The sequence below is a fragment of the Schistocerca nitens genome, chromosome 8, assembly GCF_023898315.1.
Source record: "Schistocerca nitens isolate TAMUIC-IGC-003100 chromosome 8, iqSchNite1.1, whole genome shotgun sequence".
Lineage (NCBI taxonomy): Eukaryota > Metazoa > Arthropoda > Insecta > Orthoptera > Acrididae > Schistocerca > Schistocerca nitens.
Genome location: NC_064621.1, coordinates 244,743,339 through 244,763,718, shown reverse-complemented (window position 1 = coordinate 244,763,718; position 20,380 = coordinate 244,743,339). Strand labels below are relative to the sequence as shown.

The following is a 20,380-nucleotide window of genomic DNA, read 5'->3' as shown; positions in this document are numbered from 1 at the left end:
TGAGAACCCATATAATGCATTAGTACGAATCGACTGATTGCTTCAACAATGTACACCTAACAATATTGACTTATGGAACTTGCCAGTAAGGTGAGAACCATAGTCCGCAGCTCGTGGTCGTGCGGTAGCGTTCTCGCTTCCCGCGCCCGGGTTCCCGGGTTCGATTCCCGGCGGGGTCAGGGATTTTCTCTGCCTCGTGATGACTGGGTGTTGTGTGATGTCCTTAGGTTAGTTAGGTTTAAGTAGTTCTAAGTTCTAGGGGACTGATGACCATAGATGTTAAGTCCCATAGTGCTCAGAGCCATTTGAACCATTTTTTTTGAGAACCATAACTGGACACTGACTACCTTTAAATATGTATGCATTATATGGTCAGTACCAATGATTTGTAAGTACTCAACGTACTTTGCAACACTGAATGGTCTGCAGAGATTCTTTTTTATTTTTTGGTTTTTCTTTAATAGAATTTTCATGTTGTTCACAAATTGCAACACAGTCAAAACGTTTCACGCTAATTAAGACCATAGAAGCATTGTCTTTTCCGGATTTACGTTTGACCGAAAAGCGATTCTGGCAGCTGGAGTTCAAACACTGTGAATTTTGCGTTCTTGTGGTGATATTTCCATAGAAACTTCCATTCCCTAACGCACATATCTATATACCTGAGATATGTAATAGCAATTTTCATAGATACCTCTACAATTTTTTAAATATAGATATCCGCAGCTATAGGACTAGGATTGGAACTCTTCATGGAAGGCTAAGCCCCAGTTATGACATCTTTTATCATTTCTGAAAATTTGAATTTTTTAAGGAAATAATCACAACAAAAAAGGGCTAATTTGCCCCAAAGAGCTCGAGCAATTGTAAAACAGTTAATTAAATTAGAAGTTCAAATACTGTGCTTCACAACTGAAATTAAAAAAAAGAGCGCAAAAAATTTAAATTTCTTAATTTAAGCAGTGCTGAATGACAATTATAACAAGTAGAGTATTGACATACACTATGTGATCAAAAGTATCCGGACACCTGGCAGAAAACGACTTACAAGTTCGTGGCATCCTCTGTCGGTAAAGGTGGAATTGAATATGGTGTTGGCCCACCGTTAGCCTTGATCACAGCTTCCCCTCTCGCAGGCATACATTCAGTCAGGCTCTGGAAGGTTTCTTGGGGAATGGCAGTCCATTCTTCACGGAGTACTGCCCTGAGGAGAGGTATCGATGTCGGTCGGCGAGGCCTGGCAGAAAGTCGGCGTTCCAAAACATCCCAAAGGTGTTCTATACGATTCAGGTCAGGATTCTATACAGGCCAGTCCATTACAGGGATGTTATTGTCGTGTAATCACTCCGCCACAGGCCGTGCATTATGAACAGGTACTCGATCGTGTTGAAAGACACACTCGCCATCCCCGAATTGCTCTTCGACATGGGAAGCAAGAAGGTGCTTAAAACATCAAAGCAGGCCTGTGCTGTGATAGTGCCACGCAGCATAACAAGGATGCATGCCCCCTCCATGAAAAACACGACCGCACCATAACACTACCGCCTCCGAATTTTACTGTTGGCACTACACGCGCTGGCAGATGACGTTCACCGGGCATTCGCCATGCCTACACCCTGCTATCGTATCGCCACAGTGTGTACCGCGATTCGTCACTCCACACAACGTTTTTCCACAGTTCAATGGTCCAATGTTTACGATCCTTACACCAAGCGAGGCGTCGTTTGGCATTTACCAGTGTGATGTGTGGCATATGAGGAGCCACTCGACCATGAAATCCAATTTTTCTCAACTCCCGCCTGTCATAGTACTTGGCGTGGATCCTGATGCAATTTGTAATTCCTGTGTGATAGTCTGGATAGATGTTTGTCTATTATACATTACGACTCTCTTCAACTGTCGGCGGTCTCTGTCAGTCAAAAGACGAGGTCGAGCTGTACGCTTCTGTGCTGTACCTGTCCCTACACGTTTCCACCTCAATATCACATCGAAAACAATGGACCTAGGGATGTTTAGGAGTGTGGAAATCTCGCGTACAGACGTATGACACAGGTGACACCCAATCAGCTGACCATGTTCGATGCTCGTGAGTTCCGCGGAGCGCCCAATTCTGTTCTCACGATGTCTAGTGACTACTGAGGTCGCTGATACGGCGTAGCTGGCAGTAGGTGGCAGTACAATGCGCCTAATATGAAAAACATATGTTTTTGGGGGTGTCCGAATACTTTTGATCACGTAGTGTATAGGTTGCGGGACAAATTTTCGATCTGAATAACATGTGAATTTATACAAAATGAAACGGGTAAAGAAACTTTCAGTTGTCTTTAAAGCAGTACAAAGTTAGCAGTGGGCCCCAAAACAATTTCAGAACAACTATCTTTAAGAAAGGTTCCTGGTAACAGAATGAATTAATTATTAAAAATGAAATGACGTGTGGCGAGGGCCTCCCGGAGGGTAGACTTGATCGCCCGGTGCAAGTCTTTTGAGGTGACGCCACTTGGGCTACATGTGCGTCGTTGAGGAGGAAATGATGATGATGACGACGACACAAACACCCAGTCCCAGAACGGAGAAAATCTCCAACCCAGCTTTACAAGCCGGCACGCTGTTCACTTAGCTACGGTGGCGGACATTATCAAAAGTACAACTGAATAATAAGTGTTTCGGTCAAGGACAGGAAGTTCTTAATATCACAGGATTGCGCCAGCAACAACGATCAAGTGGTTGGCAGAATCAGTATGTGAGGCACTGAGAAACAAGCGGCTAAAGGCTACAGAAGCAAAGGCAAGCTCGACTCAGGAAGCTGACGAAGCTGCACGAAAGGTGCCCGTAGGCGTAAGTGACAGCATCAGACCTCACACTGTCTGACGAACGCGCTTCACCGAGCAGACGCACGCAGCAGTACATGGAAACTGCAGTACCGCGTCTCACCAGGCCCCGCAACCAAGGCGAGAAGCCCTGTCAGGTAGGAAACGGCGTAGCGAAGGAATCGCCTAAGGAAAACAGTTCCAAATCAAACAGTAATACATGCACAATGGCATTTCAACAAAGGAAGTGCAAGATAAATATACAACTAAGGCTTTTCAATTAGGATCAGTTAAATGATAAATTTCTAAAAACAAACTCAATCAACTTACTGCCCACTAAGTTAGAAATTAAGTATCCATTAAATTATGTGTTAAACAAATTCATTAATTAAAAGCTCTAAAAGGAGAAAATCCAAATTTAACACTATTTGCAACACGAACTAATTAAATTGAAAATAGTTACAGTTACTTGCGCTGGGGGACAGTGAAAAAGGTCAAATAGAACCCACAAAAGTTTTTGGGTATTGAGGCATGAACTTAAGGCCGGAGACGAATGCTGTCACACAAAAAAGCCAAACAAGACCTTACATCAGGATCAAAATGTGCAATGCCGAACAACTAACAAATTTTTCCTTATTAACAGCCTCAATAAATACTTTGAGGACCTGGACAGTCCATGCATCTAGAACATAACTAAAATCAATGCATAATGCAAAACGAATATACACTACTGGCCATTAAAATTGCTACACCTAGAAGAAATGCAGATGATAAACGGGTATTCATTGGACAAACATATTACACTAGAACTGACATGTGATTACATTTTCACGCAATTTGGGTGCATAGGTTCTGAGAAATCAGTACCCAGAACAACCACCTCTGGCCGTAATAACGGCCTTGATACGCCTGGGCATTGAGTCAAACAGAGCTTGGATGGCGTGTACACGTACAGCTGCCTATGCAGCGTCAACACGATACCACAGTTCATCAAGAGTAGTCACTGGCGTATTGTGACGACCCAGTTGCTCGGCCACCATTGACCAGATGTTTTCAATTGGTGAGAGATCTGGACAATGTTCTCGCCAGGGCAGCAGTCGAACATTTTCTGTATCCAGAAAGGCACGTACAGGACCTGCAACATGCGGTCGTGCATTAGCCTGCTGAAATGTAGGGTTTCACAGGGATCGAATGAAGGGTAGAGCCACGGGTCGTAACACATCTGAAATGTAACGTCCACTGTTCAAAGTGACGTCAATGCGAACAAGAGGTGAACGACACGTGTAACCAATGGCACCCCATACCATCAAGCCGGGTGATACTCCAGTATGGCGATGACGAATACACGCTTCCAATATGCGTTCACCGCGATGTCGCCAAACACGGATGCCTGAAACCAATCATTTGCATTAATCAGTCAATTTGTATTTACAAACATATTGTATTTTTGCTGATCGTTTCATCATGCAGTTTAAAATCGGAAACCAGTTCTGGTCTCACAATGAACCCCATTTGACCCTGACATACAACAGAACAGATCTTCCATTCCTAGTCTCTCATTTTCGATTTTTGACACTGCTTTAAACTATAGGACCGTCTTCTGACTTTCTTCATCCGTGCTGTAAACAGTACCTGGATTAATCCGAAAAACGACGTTTTGCCATTCGTGCGCCCAGGTTCGTCGTTGGGTACACCATCGAAGGCGCACCTGTCTGTGATGCAGCGTCAAGGGTAACCGCAGGCATTCTCCGACCTGATAGTCCATGCTGCTGCAAATGTCGTCGAACTGTTCGTGCAGATGGTTGTTGTCTTGCAAACGTCGCCATCTGTTGACTCACGGATCGAGACATGGCTGCACGATCCGTTACAGCCATGCGGATAAGATGCCTGTCATCTCGACTCCTAGTGATACTAGGCCGTTGTGATCCAGCACGGCGTTCCGTATTACCCTCCTGAACTCACCGATTCCATATTCTGCTAACATTCATTGGATCTCGACCAACGCGAGCAGCAATGTCAAGATACGATAAACCGCAATGGCGATAGGCTACAATCCGATCTTTATCAAAGTCGGAAATGTGATGGTACGCATTTCTCCTCCTTACACGAGGCGTCACAACAACGTCTCACCAGGCAACGTCGGTCAACTGCTGTTTGTGTATGAGAAATCGGTTGGAAACTTTCCTCATGTCAGCACGTTGTAGGTGTCGCCACCGGCGCCAACCTTGTGTGAGTGCTCTGGAAAGCTAATCATTTGCATGTCACATAATCTTCTTCCTGTCGGTTATATTTCGCGTCTGTAGCACGTAATCTTCGTGGCGTAGCAATTTTAATGGCCAGTAGTGTACATTAAGAGCAACGGTGGTAACATTAAGAGTGCAACGGGAATTCCACTGTTAAATGCAGAGGAGAGAGCAGATAGGTGGAAAGAATACATTGAAAGCCTCTATGAGGGTGAAGATTTGTCTGATGTGATAGAAGAAGAACCAGGAGTCGATTTAGAAGAGATAGGGGATCCAGTATTAGAATCGGAATTTAAAAGAGCTTTGGAGGACTTACGGTCAAATAAGGCAGAAGTGATAGATAACATTCCATCAGAATTTCTAAAATCATTGGGGGAAGTGGCAACAAAACGACTATTCACTTTGGCGTGTAGAATATATGAGTCTGGCGATATACCATCTGACTTTGGGAAAAGCATCATCCACACAATTCCGAAGACGGCAAGAACTGACAAGTGCGAGAATTATCGCACAATCAGCTTAACAGCTCATGCATCGAAGCTGCTTACAAGAATAATATACAGAAGAATGGAAAAGAAAATCGAGAATGCGCTAGGTGACGATCAGTTTGGCTTTAGGAAAAGTAAAGAGACGAGAGAAGCAATTCTGACGTTACGGCTAATAATGGAAGCAAGGGTGAAGAAAAATCAAGACACTTTCATAGGATTTGTCGACCTGGAAAAAGCGTTCGACAATATAAAATGGTGCAAGGTGTTCGAGATTCTGAAAAAAGTAGGGGTAAGCTATAGGGAGAGACGGGTCATATACACTCCTGGAAATTGAAATAAGAACACCGTGAATTCATTGTCCCAGGAAGGGGAAACTTTATTGACACATTCCTGGGGTCAGATACATCACATGATCACACTGACAGAACCACAGGCACATAGACACAGGCAACAGAGCATGCACAATGTCGGCACTAGTACAGTGTATATCCACCTTTCGCAGCAATGCAGGCTGCTATTCTCCCATGGAGACGATCGTACAGATGCTGGATGTAGTCCTGTGGAACGGCTTGCCATGCCATTTCCACCTGGCGCCTCAGTTGGACCAGCGTTCGTGCTGGACGTGCAGACCGCGTGAGACGACGCTTCATCCAGTCCCAAACATGCTCAATGGGGGACAGATCCGGAGATCTTGCTGGCCAGGGTAGTTGACTTACACCTTCTAGAGCACGTTGGGTGGCACGGGATACATGCGGACGTGCATTGTCCTGTTGGAACAGCAAGTTCCCTTGCCGGTCTAGGAATGGTAGAACGATGGGTTCGATGACGGTTTGGATGTACCGTGCACTATTCAGTGTCCCCTCGACGATCACCAGTGGTGTACGGCCAGTGTAGGAGATCTCTCCCCACACCATGATGCCGGGTGTTGGCCCTGTGTGCCTCGGTCGTATGCAGTCCTGATTGTGGCGCTCACCTGCACGGCGCCAAACACGCATACGACCATCATTGGCACCAAGGCAGAAGCGACTCTCATCGCTGAAGACGACACGTCTCCATTCGTCCCTCCATTCACGCCTGTCGCGACACCACTGGAGGCGGGCTGCACGATGTTGGGGCGTGAGCGGAAGACGGCCTAACGGTGTGCGGGACCGTAGCCCAGCTTCATGGAGACGGTTGCGAATGGTCCTCGCCGATACCCCAGGAGCAACAGTGTCCCTAATTTGCTGGGAAGTGGCGGTGCGGTCCCCTACGGCACTGCGTAGGATCCTACGGTCTTGGCGTGCATCCGTGCGTCGCTGCGGTCCGGTCCCAGGTCGACGGGCACGTGCACCTTCCGCCGACCACTGGCGACAACATCGATGTACTGTGGAGACCTCACGCCCCACGTGTTGAGCAATTCGGCGGTACGTCCACCCGGCCTCCCGCATGCCCACTATACGCCCTCGCTCAAAGTCCGTCAACTGCACATACGGTTCACGTCCACGCTGTCGCGGCATGCTACCAGTGTTAAAGACTGCGATGGAGCTCCGTATGCCACGGCAAACTGGCTGACACTGACGGCAGCGGTGCACAAATGCTGCGCAGCTAGCGCCATTCGACGGCCAACACCGCGGTTCCTGGTGTGTCCGCTGTGCCGTGCGTGTGATCATTGCTTGTACAGCCCTCTCGCAGTGTCCGGAGCAAGTATGGTGGGTCTGACACACCGGTGTCAATGTGTTCTTTTTTCCATTTCTAGGAGTGTACAATATGTACAACAACCAAGAGGGAATAATAAGAGTGGACGATCAAGAACGAAGTGCTCGTATTAAGAAGGGTGTAAGATAAGGCTGTAGCCTTTCGCCCCTACTCTTCAATCTGTACATCGAGGAAGCAATGATGGAAATAAAAGAAAGGTTCAGGAGTGGAATTAAAATACAAGGTGAAAGGATATCAATGATACGATTTGGTGATGACATTGCTATCCTGAGTGAAAGTGAAGAAGAAGTAATGATCTGCTGAACGGAATGAACAGTCTAATGAGTACACAGTATGGTTTGAGAGTAAATCGGAGAAAGACGAAGGTAATGAGAAGTAGTAGAAATGAGAACAGCGAGAAACTTAACATCAGGATTGATGGTCACGAAGTCAATGAAGTTAAGGAATTCTGCTACCTAGGCAGTAAAATAACCAATGACGGACGGAGCAAGGAGGACATCAAAAGTAGTCTCGCTATGGCAAAAAAGGCATTTCTGGCCAAGAGAAGTCTACTAATATCAAACACCGGCCTTAATTTGAGGAAGAAATTTCTGAGGATGTACGTCTGGAGTACAGCATTGTATGGTAGTGAAACATGGACTGTGGGAAAACCGGAACAGAAGAGAATTGAAGCATTTGAGATGTGGTGCTATAGACGAATGTTGAAAATTAGGTGGACTGATAAGGTAAGGAATGAGGAGGTTCTATGCAGAATCGGAGAGGAAAGGAATATGTGGAAAACACTGATAAGGAGAAGGGACAGGATGATAGGACATCTGCTAAGACATGAGGGAATGACTTCCATGGTACTAGAGGGAGCTGTAGTGGGCAAAAACTGTAGAGGAAGACAGAGATTGGAATACGTCAAGCAAATAATTGAGGACGTAGGTTGCAAGTGCTACTCTGAGATGAAGAAGTTAGCACAGGAAAGGAATTCGTGGCGGGCCGCATCAAACCAGTCAGTAGACTGATGACCAAAAAAAAAGTGTACATTAAATGAATAACCAGGATTAAGCACAAATGACCAGAAACTTGTATGAGACCAAGACCCTGGTAGGGGAGAATATTGAACAACAGTGATGTGCCCCGAAATCTTCAGTTCAGTGCAGTAACCTTAAATACACTATGAAGCCACTATGTAGGGAACTGATCACGACTTCAAGAAGAATGTTTACAAATTATTTGGTTAGAGTGACAGAGACCTTAACAGGGAAACAATTAAAACTGGAAAACCTTAAGTGTATATTGAAACAAATACACTTACTGCAACATTAATAAGATACTGGAGAGCAATATGACGCAAGAGGAAAGCAGAGGCGGTCCGCCGAAAGACAAATCGCGTCATCAGCAACCAAGCGATTGAGCGTCTCGCCAAATGCACGAGGAAACTGTACACTCTCGCAGTAGGTGCAATAGGCACTCTCGCAGTAATGCAGCATAAACCACCAGGAATGCGGTGGGCTGATCTACTTAGCCTGTGAATGGAATACACCAGAGAAACACCAGTCCAAACACTGAGCTTTCTAGGTTTACCGTATATCAAGCTCCCAGAGTAACGGTTCCCGCATACGAGACAACACACTATTTCAACACCGGCGCTGCCTCGTGCCACAGCGGCCGTCCCTTCCTCTCTCCCTCTCCCCGGAGGGACCAGTCTTGCACTCGATTCAGAGGTCGCTGCAAAACTCGTAATGGCACGCAGTCGCGTTAGAACAGTTAAGTCATGCCAGTAGGCCACGAAACAGATATCTATACAAGCCAGGAGGCTCAAATATAGCAAAAGATTTTGTTAAAAACTTCAAACCCTGTTTTACCCCATTAGGGGTTGAATTTTCACAAACAGTGAAAACTAAATTTTCATTGCTTTAAAAATGCTTTCATAATGAAATATTAAAAAAAATATTTCATCCCCTGTTTCACCGCTTTACCGATTCAATTTCCAAAAACACTACAACATTTATTTTTTTATTTTTAACTGAGAAGTCAAACACAAATTTTCATTGAGGTAACTTTAAAAATACTTTAGTAATTCTTCAATAATGATTTTCAAAAAATATATTCACCCACTATATCAGCCCCGAAGAGATTAATTTTACAAAAATAATGGGACACGTATTTCTTTATTTCTACCCGAAAAACCAGTTACCAATTTTTGTAGGACTAGCTTCAAAATCACCGTAACAGCGACATAGGTTAAAAACATTTAACCCACTCTTTCACCTTATTAAGAGGGAATTTCGAAAAAATTCCTTTTTAAACGACACTTATAAGATCAGCACCTTCTGCAAATTTCAAGTTTCTATCCTTACTGGTTTGGGGTGGGCCATGATGCGTCAGAGAGTCAGTCAGTGAGGACATTGCTTTATATATATATATATATATGGTGTTTCAAAAATGACCGGACTCGCATTCGGAAGGACGACGGTTCAGTCCCGCGTCCGGCCATCCTGATTTAGGTTTTCCGTGATTTCCCTATATCACTTCAGGCAAATGCCGGGATGGTTCCTTTGAAAGGGCACGGCCGATTTCCTTCCCCATCCTTCCCTAACCCGAGCTTGTGCTCCGTCTCTAATGACCTCGTTGTCGATGGGACGTTAAACACTAATCTCCTCCTCCTCCTCAAAAATGACCGGTATATTTGAAACGGCAATAAAAACTAGACGAGCAGCGATAGAAATACACCGTTTGTTGCAATATGCTTGGGACAACAGTACATTTTCAGGCGGACAAACTTTCGAAATTACAGTAGTTACAATTTTCAACAACAGATGGCGCTGCAAGTGATGTGAAAGATATAGAAGACAACGCAGTCTGTGGGTGCGCCATTCTGTACATCGTCTTTCTGCTGTAAGCGTGTGCTGTTCACAACTTGCAAGTGTGCTGTAGACAACATGGTTTATTCCTTAGAACAGAGGATTTTTCTGGTGTTGGAATTCCACCGCCTAGAACACAGTGTTGTTGCAACAAGACGAAGTTTTCAACGGAGGTTTAATGTAACCAAAGGACCGAAAAGCGATACAATAAAGGATCTGTTTGAAAAATTTCAGCCGGCCGCGGTGGTCTAGCGGTTCTGGCGCTGCAGTCCGGAACCGCGGGACTGCTACGGTCGCAGGTTCGAATCCTGCCTCGGGCATGGGTGTGTGTGATGTCCTTAGGTTAGTTAGGTTTAAGTAGTTCTAAGTTCTAGGGGACTTATGACCTAAGATGTTGAGTCCCATAGTGCTCAGAGCCATTTGAACCATTTTTTTGAAAAATTTCAACGGACTGGGAACGTGACGGATGAACGTGCTGGAAAGGTAGGGCGACCGCGTACGGCAACCACAGAGGGCAACGCGCAGCTGGTGCAGCAGGTGCAGCAGGTGATCCAACAGCAGCCTCGGGTTTCCGTTCGCCGTGTTGCAGCTGCGGTCCAAATGACGCCAACGTCCACGTATCGTCTCATGCGCCAGAGTTTACACCTCTATCCATACAAACTTCAAACGCGGCAACCCCTCAGCGCCGCTACCATTGCTGCACGAGAGACATTCGCTAACGATATAGTGCACAGGATTGATGACGGCGATATGCATGTGGGCAGCATTTGGTTTACTGACGAAGCTTATTTTTACCTGGACGGCTTCGTCAATAAACAGAACTGGCGCATATGGGGAACCGAAAAGCCCCATGTTGCAGTCCCATCGTCCCTGCATCCTCAAAAAGTACTGGTCTGGGCCGCCATGTCTTCCAAAGGAATCATTGGCCCATTTTTCAGATCCGAAACGATTACTGCATCACGCTATCTGGACATTCTTCGTGAATTTGTGGCGGTACAAACTGCCTTAGACGACACTGCGAACACCTCGTGGTTTATGCAAGATGGTGCCCGGCCACATCGCACGGCCGACGTCTTTAATTTCCTGAATGAATATTTCGATGATCGTGTGATTGCTTTGGGCTATCCGAAACATACAGGAGGCGGCGTGGATTGGCCTCCCTATTCGCCAGACATGAACCCCGTGACTTCTTTCTGTGGGGACACTTGAAAGACCAGGTGTACCGCCAGAATCCAGAAACAATTGAACAGCTGAAGCAGTACATCTCATCTGCATGTGAAGCCATTCCGCCAGACACGTTGTCAAAGGTTTCGGGTAATTTCATTCAGAGACTACGCCATATTATTGCTACGCATAGTGGATATGTGGAAAATATCGTACTATAGAGTTTCCCAGACCGCAGCGCCATCTGTTGTTGAAAATTGTAACTACTGTAATTTCGAAAGTTTGTCTGCCTGAAAATGTACCGTTGTCCCAAGCATATTGCAACAAACGGTGTATTTCTATCGCTGCTCGTTTAGTTTGTATTGCCGTTTCAAATATACCGGTCATTTTTGAAACACCCTATATATATACCAAGTCAATTCCTTAACAATGCAGACAGCATTCGCTGCCAATGACTCAATGACTGCACTGCTGATTACTTCTTCTCCTCGCCTTTTATTACAGTGAGTGAGATCAGTTATTTTCTGCAGTCTTGGAGACTTTCTTTAGCTGGCTCATGAGAGTGAAGTTAACTCTGAAGGACTGGACTGTCATAAACTTGTATGGTGCTGAAAGCCATCTCCACACAGGTATACAGGTAGTACAGGGAAATAGCAGTGTCAGCTATTCACACAGTAGAAGTGTAGGAGAGGGCAGACTGCATCCCACAAGGTCTTCTGCCTAGGTGAAAACACGAATCTTCAGAACGTGACGTCAGACATTGGACGCTGTCTTGCAACACATAAATGTTCGTTTAAATCTTCTGACTAAGGGGGGGAGGGAGGGTCTGTGATTGGCCTACAGTAATTACTTTGATAGAAGACGCGTTTCCCTGCGTGTGCAAGGCCTTTGATTTGCCTGGGAGTAGTGAGAGCGAGGTTCTGGCTCCATTCATACCAGTATTAGTAAACCATGACAAAACATGTGAGCGTAGGAAATTGTTTAATTTGTTTATAAAATTATTATTGGTGATAACTAGCAAAATCTGCTGCAGTTCGCTTGCGAGCCTAAAAAACTGGCAGAAACAACCAAATTCTGGAGAGTAAGGTGAGAACAGACTTGTCGCAGGGACGTTCAGGAGAACATCCAGTTAAGAGCAAAATACAGAGACGGAGCTGGACTCACCATTTTGGTGAAAGTATTGGTGTTTATTTCTGCTTTTCTAGAGACCTTTCTTCAAATCACTAACCGTTTTCACAGTCATTGGTCAAATCCATAATATAGTTTCATATTATGCTTTTATGTGTTCACTTACCTGTAATATTATGGATGAAACTTTCTGGCAGATTAAAAAAAAAAATGGTTCAAATGGCTCTGAGCACTATGGGACTTAACTGCCGAGGTCATCAGTCCCCTAGAACTTAGAACTTCTTAAACCTAACTAACCTAAGGACATCACACACAGCCATGCCCGGCAGATTAAAACTGTGTGTCGGACGGAGACTCGAACTCGGGACCTTTGCCTTTCGCGTGCATGTGCTCTACGATCTGAGCTACCCAAGCACGAATCACGCCCCGTTCTCGCAGCTTTACTTCTGCCAGTACCTCGCGTCCTACCTTCCAAACTTTCAGAAGCTCTCCTGCGAACCTTGCAGAACTAGCACTCCTGAAAGAAAGGATATTGCGGAGACATGGCTTAGCCTCAGCCTCGGGGATGTTTCCAGAATGAGATTTTCACTCTGCAGCGGAGTGTGCGCTGATATGAAATTTCCTGGCGGATTAAAACTGTGTGCCGGACCGCAGGAGAGCTTCTTTGGAAGGTAGGAGACGAGGTACTGGCTGCAGAGTGAAAATCTCATTCTGGATACATTATATGTATACACACACACACACACACACACACACACACACACACACATATATATATATATATATATATATATATATATATATATATATATATATATATATATATATATATATATATATATTGTGTATGTTAAATGTGGATGAATGATCTGTGGGTAGTGTAATGGTAATGTGTTTCATGAAATTGTCTTTTAAACAGATAATGATTATTTATTTCTATCACAGACATTCTTACAATCTTTTAAACTCTAATAATGATAACACAGACTTATTACACCCAGCATTTCGGTGTGCTAAATAATTGATTGTAATTATTCTGTTTTATTGAAGTTAAGTTATCGTGCAGATACGTTATTGCACACCAAATCAAAAAACAACATACGAACACGATCTCTTTTGGTCTCAGGGGTTGAAACTTGAGCATTCGTATGAATGTCTATTTATTAGTAGCACAATGGTTTGTTAATTTTAATTGCATGAAGCATTTTTAGCTATAGCTCCCTCTGTAATGGCGCCTATGTGAAAAACAATGTACTCGACATTTGTGGCACAGTACAGCAACATTTGCATCATAAAATGAAAATAATGACTGAGATACTTTAATAATTTCATACGTAATCTGAATAAGTTATCTCAATAACATCTGGAATACTAGAGCCGTAATTACAAAAAATAGTTGTACCGACCGTAATCTTTTAATAACTGCAGGAAAGGATACAATTCTTCTACAAATAAAAGATGGTTTTAGTAGTAACAAATAAAGTTTTGTGTTCTGAAAACGATTTAAATAAATTAACAATTATTACATTTATTACTGACATCTTAATATGGAATGTAGGAAGAGTGCGTCTTGCTAGGTCAGCGGTAGTACTCGAAAAGGTCAATGTCTTCTCTTTCATCAGACAAATGAAACTTAACAGAGTATATATTGTCTTTTCTTAATCACTGCCTACATACATAATAAATCGCGCTTATTGTCTTTGACGTTTTCACTCGATGCACTTCACATGATTAAATGTCAATGTTTTTCACATATTAAAGAAAAATATTAAATCGTTTCTTCAAGTATATTCACAGGGAAAAATACGCCAGAAGTCGGTACACCACTATATTCCTCTTGTAATTTGATGAGCCCCTTCATTCGTATATCAGTGTGAGGCATGGTACACATACCTAATTGGGCCAACCCTAGCAATTTTCATTTTATAAGACGTATCCTTTTTTCGACATCATTTCCTTGAACTTTGTTTGATCCTACGGTGAGCTTTACTTCCTCGAAGGTCATCGCGGATCGGACTTATAGCATCTTAGCGGTATGCTCAACAGGTAAACTGACACCTCACAACACGTCATATGAATAATCTGTGAATGATAGTAAATAGGATAACTCTGCAGTAACAATTGGTATTATTTTCATCTTTGTTGCCAGTGTGTAGGCGTTTTGCTTTGAGTAAGTCACATATTCGCGATCACGTTGCTATTTACTCAGTTTGTCAGCAATGGCTGCAACAGTATTTTAGGAATTGGCAAAATAAGATATTTCTTAAAACTGTTGCAGCATGTCTATTGTTTCTTTGTATTTATGTTGTGTATGTTCCTTAGAAGCTCAGGTTCAGATCCACTCACTGTTTATGAATTGCGCCAAAGAGATTAGAGATATTTTGCATCTTTATAGTTATAGATTTTGTGCGGCTCTTGGCTTTCACATATAATTAAAAACTTGTCTATTAGTAAAAATTGTTTTTCATTATTTTACTTTACAAACCTGCATTTCTTTATTAGTGAGACATGTTCTTAGTTTATTTTACAGCTGTATCCTGAATAGAATTTCGTTGCTATATATGTAACGACCAAAGCCCGAAGCCTGGCTAGATCACGAATTGGCTGGCCATTTCACACTCTGGCCGAGAGGAATGGCCAATGCCCGATTGCATGAAAGAAGCGGCGTATATCCGACTTTGGCTAGTCATTTCTCGAATTGGCCGCACATTCCTGGCCAAAACGCGATGTGATTGCACATACGTCACGAAATCCCTGGCTAAATCGCACTGAATCCTTTGACGAGACAACAATGTGTGGTAGGCAACACTTCTCTCACTTTTAGTGTTAACTGTGCTGTGCTAGTAGTAGCTGCTACTTTTAGCAGAAGGTCCTGGCCCTGCACCTTGATCAAAACAAACTGGATGAATTATGAGTACTGTTACGGTTTTTAGTATTTTTGTTTGTGGCATTGGTGCATCTTTCAGATGTTGTAAGGGAATTAACGTGAGCTGCTTTTCTTGTTGGTTTTCGTTTTTGTTCCCACTTCACCCATTTGTGGTGAAGTTTCAAGTTTCGTGAAATGTGATGTACTGCCGCCCCCTCCCCCCCCCACCCCTTTCACTTGAGGTCTACTCGGGTCATTTTAAGTAGAAGTTCGAGGGTTGGACTTAAGTAGTAGCAACTATTTATTTACAGCTCGTACAAAATTGATACTTGTTTCAAAGTTTTACTGACCTTCAAAGTAGTCACCACCACTGTGTATAACCCGTTGCCAGCGATGTGGAAGTCGTAGGATACTCTTAGCTGTGCCAGTTGTGTTGACAGTTCGATCGGCGCGACCTGTTGCCCGACGAATTTGTAACAGTTCTGAAGCGAATGCCATGAAGTTTCCTTCAGTTTAGATATCGAGTTGAACTCACGATGGCTTAAGTCAGAGGAGCGCAGTAGGTGGTACAGCACTTAGCAGCTCCATCAGTCAAACAAATAACAGCTTGCACTGTACTCGCTTGAGCATTGTCCTGCAAAATGATGGTCGGGTCCTGCAGAGAGTGTCATCACTTCTGTCTCCAAGCTGGTCGTAGGTTGTGTTCCAAAAATGAACAGCATAGAGACAAAAGTGATGACACTTTCTGCAGGACCTGACCATCATATTGCAGGACAATCTCAAGCACCCACAGTGTAAGCTGTTACTGATTTAACTGATGGGGCTACCAGGTGCTATACCACCTACTGCACTCCCCCGAACTAAGCCCTCATTAGTTCAACTCGATTTCTAAACTGAAGGAAACACTTCACGGCATTCGCTTCAGAACTGCTACAAATTCGTCGGGTAATAGACCGCCCCGCTCGAACTTTCAACACAACTGTCACTGCCATGAGTATCCTAAGATTTCCACATCGCTGGCAACGGGTGCTGGTGACTACTTTGAAGGTCAGTAAAACTTTGAAACACGTATCTATTTTGAACGAGCTGTAAATAAATAGTTGCCACTTTAAAGTTGCAACCCTTGTCATTTACTATACGTACCTAAAGTGTCTGTCCATGTATTACTTTTTTCTGTGAAAGTGGACGATAAAATAACTACATTTTTTTAAGGTTCATTATAACGAGTTTAATTAAAATGATTGTTTTGACAGCTGCCAAATGGCTCTCTGCGATCGCGGTTTTTTGAAAATAATTTCTTCAGATGAGTAAATACAAATTAAGTGGCGATTCCATCTTCCCTAATTGCTCACTCACTCCATCGGCATTTGTGTGCTAGCTCTGTTGTTATCTCCATAAAACACTCTCCTAAAAAATATTACAACATACACGTAAACAGAAACGCTTTTTATTTGTTTCGAAAACTGACTAAAAACACTTTGATAAAAACATGTTCTTCTAGGGAAACTGTGTTAAACACTTTTAAATGTGAAAATACCTTGTTTTAAACACACCAACCCTGAACAGGCCCTGTCATTCATGGTTATAACCGTTGGAAAGATCGACAAAAAGGTTCCTGAAAATAGTAGGCCTAAGTGTTCTAACACATGGGTAAAAAACTGATCTTTTACTGATACACACTGTTACTAAACCTTACTCTTCATATGAAAGAGAACATTGTTTGTACCGTCCTACGAGCTTTATTGTTACGTACCTTCTCAATTTCGAAACTTATATGATCACTAAGATAATTCTGTCAGGGAACTTGAGCTTAGCTTCTTTTCATAAAAGATTAACATCTCTCTGAGACGTTTGTTTCGACTTGTCAGCTGGCTATTTAACACAGACATTATAAAAGTTTTGGTACAAATTCATTTTAAACACAATAACATATATTTGAGAGATTTATGAGTTGAGTTGCAGATTATCATGACTCTTTCTCAACTGAATACGTGAATTCGGCCGCTCTGGGAGGGAACTTCCCAAATGAAATCTGGCACTTCTGCGGCACGTCTTCCAGATCGGGGAATCAAAAAAATGGTTCAAATGGCTCTGAGCACTATGGGACTTAACTTCTGAGGTCATCAGTCCCCTAGAACTTAGAACTACTTAAACCTAACTAACCTAAGGACATCACACACATCCATGCCCGAAGCAGGATTCGAACGATCGGGGAATCGCGGGCATACGCACTCTAATGTGTGTTTTCTTTTTTTTACGATAAGAATGTGTGAAGTTGGATTGCAACCTTCCCACTTCTTTTATACGAGACGACTTACTTGGTGTACACAGCCGATCTTCTTTCTGGAATCTCTATAAACTTCTTCTCCGAAGAATGATGCTAGTTACAGGAACCTTAAAGACTCTCACCACTTGCGGAATAATTCTGTACTCGAAGAATACTTTTCAATAACTATTGATATATTTGAGCTTCTTAAGAACAGAATTCACACTTCGCACATAAACATTAAACTTCTCGTAAGTAACACGTATCGTCTCACATTAGAAACAGACTTGGCTTAAAAACCATGTCTCTACTGCAAACATGTAAAATACACTCCTGGAAATTGAAATAAGAACACCGTGAATTCATTGTCCCAGGAAGGGGAAACTTTATTGACACATTCCTGGGGTCAGATACATCACATGATCACACTGACAGAACCACAGGCACATAGACACAGGCAACAGAGCATGCACAATGTCGGCACTAGTACAGTGTATATCCACCTTTCGCAGCAATGCAGGCTGCTATTCTCCCATGGAGACGATCGTACAGATGCTGGATGTAGTCCTGTGGAACGGCTTGCCATGCCATTTCCACCTGCCGCCTCAGTTGGACCAGCGTTCGTGCTGGACGTGCAGACCGCGTGAGACGACGCTTCGTCCAGTCCCAAACATGCTCAATGGGGGACAGATCCGGAGATCTTGCTGGCCAGCGTAGTTGACTTACACCTTCTAGAGCACGTTGGGTGGCACGGGATACATGCGGACGTGCATTGTCCTGTTGGAACAGCAAGTTCCCTTGCCGGTCTAGGAATGGTAGAACGATGGGTTCGATGACGGTTTGGATGTACCGTGCACTATTCAGTGTCCCCTCGACGATCACCAGTGGTGTACGGCCAGTGTAGGAGATCGCTCCCCACACCATGATGCCGGGTGTTGGCCCTGTCTGCCTCGGTCGTATGCAGTCCTGATTGTGGCGCTCACCTGCACGGCGCCAAACACGCATACGACCATCATTGGCACCAAGGCAGAAGCGACTCTCATCGCTGAAGACGACACGTCTCCATTCGTCCCTCCATTCACACCTGTCGCGACACCACTGGAGGCGGGCTACACGATGTTGGGGCGTGAGCGGAAGACGGCCTAACGGTGTGCGGGACCGTAGCCCAGCTTCATGGAGACGGTTGCGAATGGTCCTCGCCGATACCCCAGGAGCAACAGTGTCCCTAATTTGCTGGGAAGTGGCGGTGCGGTCCCCTACGTCACTGCGTAGGATCCTACGGTCTTGGCGTGCATCCGTGCGTCGCTGCGGTCCGGTCCCAGGTCGACGGGCACGTGCACCTTCCGCCGACCACTGGCGACAACATCGATGTACTGTGGAGACCTCACGCCCCACGTGTTGAGTAATTCGGCGGTACGTCCACCCGGCCTCCCGCATGCCCACTATACGCCCTCGCTCAAAGTCCGTCAACTGCACATACGGTTCACGTCCACGCTGTCGCGGCATGCTACCAGTGTTAAAGACTGCGATGGAGCTCCGTATGCCACGGCAAACTGGCTGACACTGACGGCGGCGGTGCACAAATGCTGCGCAGCTAGCGCCATTCGACGGCCAACACCGCGGTTCCTGGTGTGTCCGCTGTGCCGTGCGTGTGATCATTGCTTGTACAGCCCTCTCGCAGTGTCCGGAGCAAGTATGGTGGGTCTGACACACCGGTGTCAATGTGTTCTTTTTTCCATTTCCAGGATGTATGTCTTGCCTCCCGCAAGTCCAAGACATGAGTTACATTAAGGTCTAATCTCATTTCTTCATTTGTTCTTAACAATCATCAGTCACTAAACCAACAAAGAATAGCACAGGCTCTTCTTTACACATACACTGAAACACTATGGATCGTACAGTAGGTACTTGTCGGCCGCCGCTCGGCCGCCGCGTCCACATTTTGCTCGTGACAGTTTTTAGACCTGCACACACAAACATGCAATGCGCAGTAGGTCTGATTCGTCTCTCACACTTCTACACTTCGATTTCAAATATCGTGGGTTCGACACGGAGGAAGGCAAAGTGGTTCTAGAATTTACACGGAAATTCTTGAAGCACGACAGCACGTATAATGCATTCAGTTAAAATCACAGTCTACATAAAGACTGGTGCGTACTTTAATATTGTCTCTGCTCGGGATTAATGTTATAAAACAAATTTTATCTTTTATAATAATGGAGATTTTCTGAATTAAAAAGTTAACGAGAGATTTTAATTGACCTCCCTATTTAAATGAGAATAGTGAGATTTCTTCAATTTTGAGCTCACGTAATTAGTGGACGTGCCCTATGTCAGTAATTGTTTACTACTAATTATTTGGTAGTAGGACCTAGGCTGATTACATATAGTGGCATTCGATATCAATTGTCCGTATCGTTTTTCAATGGGCTGACCCATGACCATTTCACATGGGAACGATGTTCACGATGAAGATGGGATGCATGCAAATACGGAAACGACAATCAGGTTGGGCACTTTGAATACGCTGCCCCAAGAAAAACCAAATAATAGCGTAATAATTACAAGAGATAGATACTGTTCTTTTATAGACGGCGTTGAACAAGCCAAAGTAAAGCAGATAAAAGAGAGTTGACTAAGAAAGTATGAAGTTATTGAAGTTGACTGATCTTGTACCATGTCTATAAAGAACTCTTCAAAATATTTCACGATAATCGCTTGGAAATAGGACGTGGAGGTCACTCAAGGATGGAAAAAGAACTGATGTTTAAGTTCAAAAATGTCACCAAAGAGGTTATTACCTTGTATCTTCGCTCAAGCAAACCTCGTCCGACTAAATTGTCTAATCCAAAGAAAGGTTTAGTTCCCGAA

At 44.0% G+C, this 20,380-nt stretch overlaps 1 protein-coding gene across 1 annotated transcript in view; it reads left to right on the top strand.

The window, feature by feature from the left end:
- Nucleotides 1-20,380, top strand: part of LOC126199504 (uncharacterized) — a 108,015-nt gene that overhangs the window by 67,743 nt on the left and 19,892 nt on the right. The gene's annotated exons all lie outside the window — the stretch shown is intronic.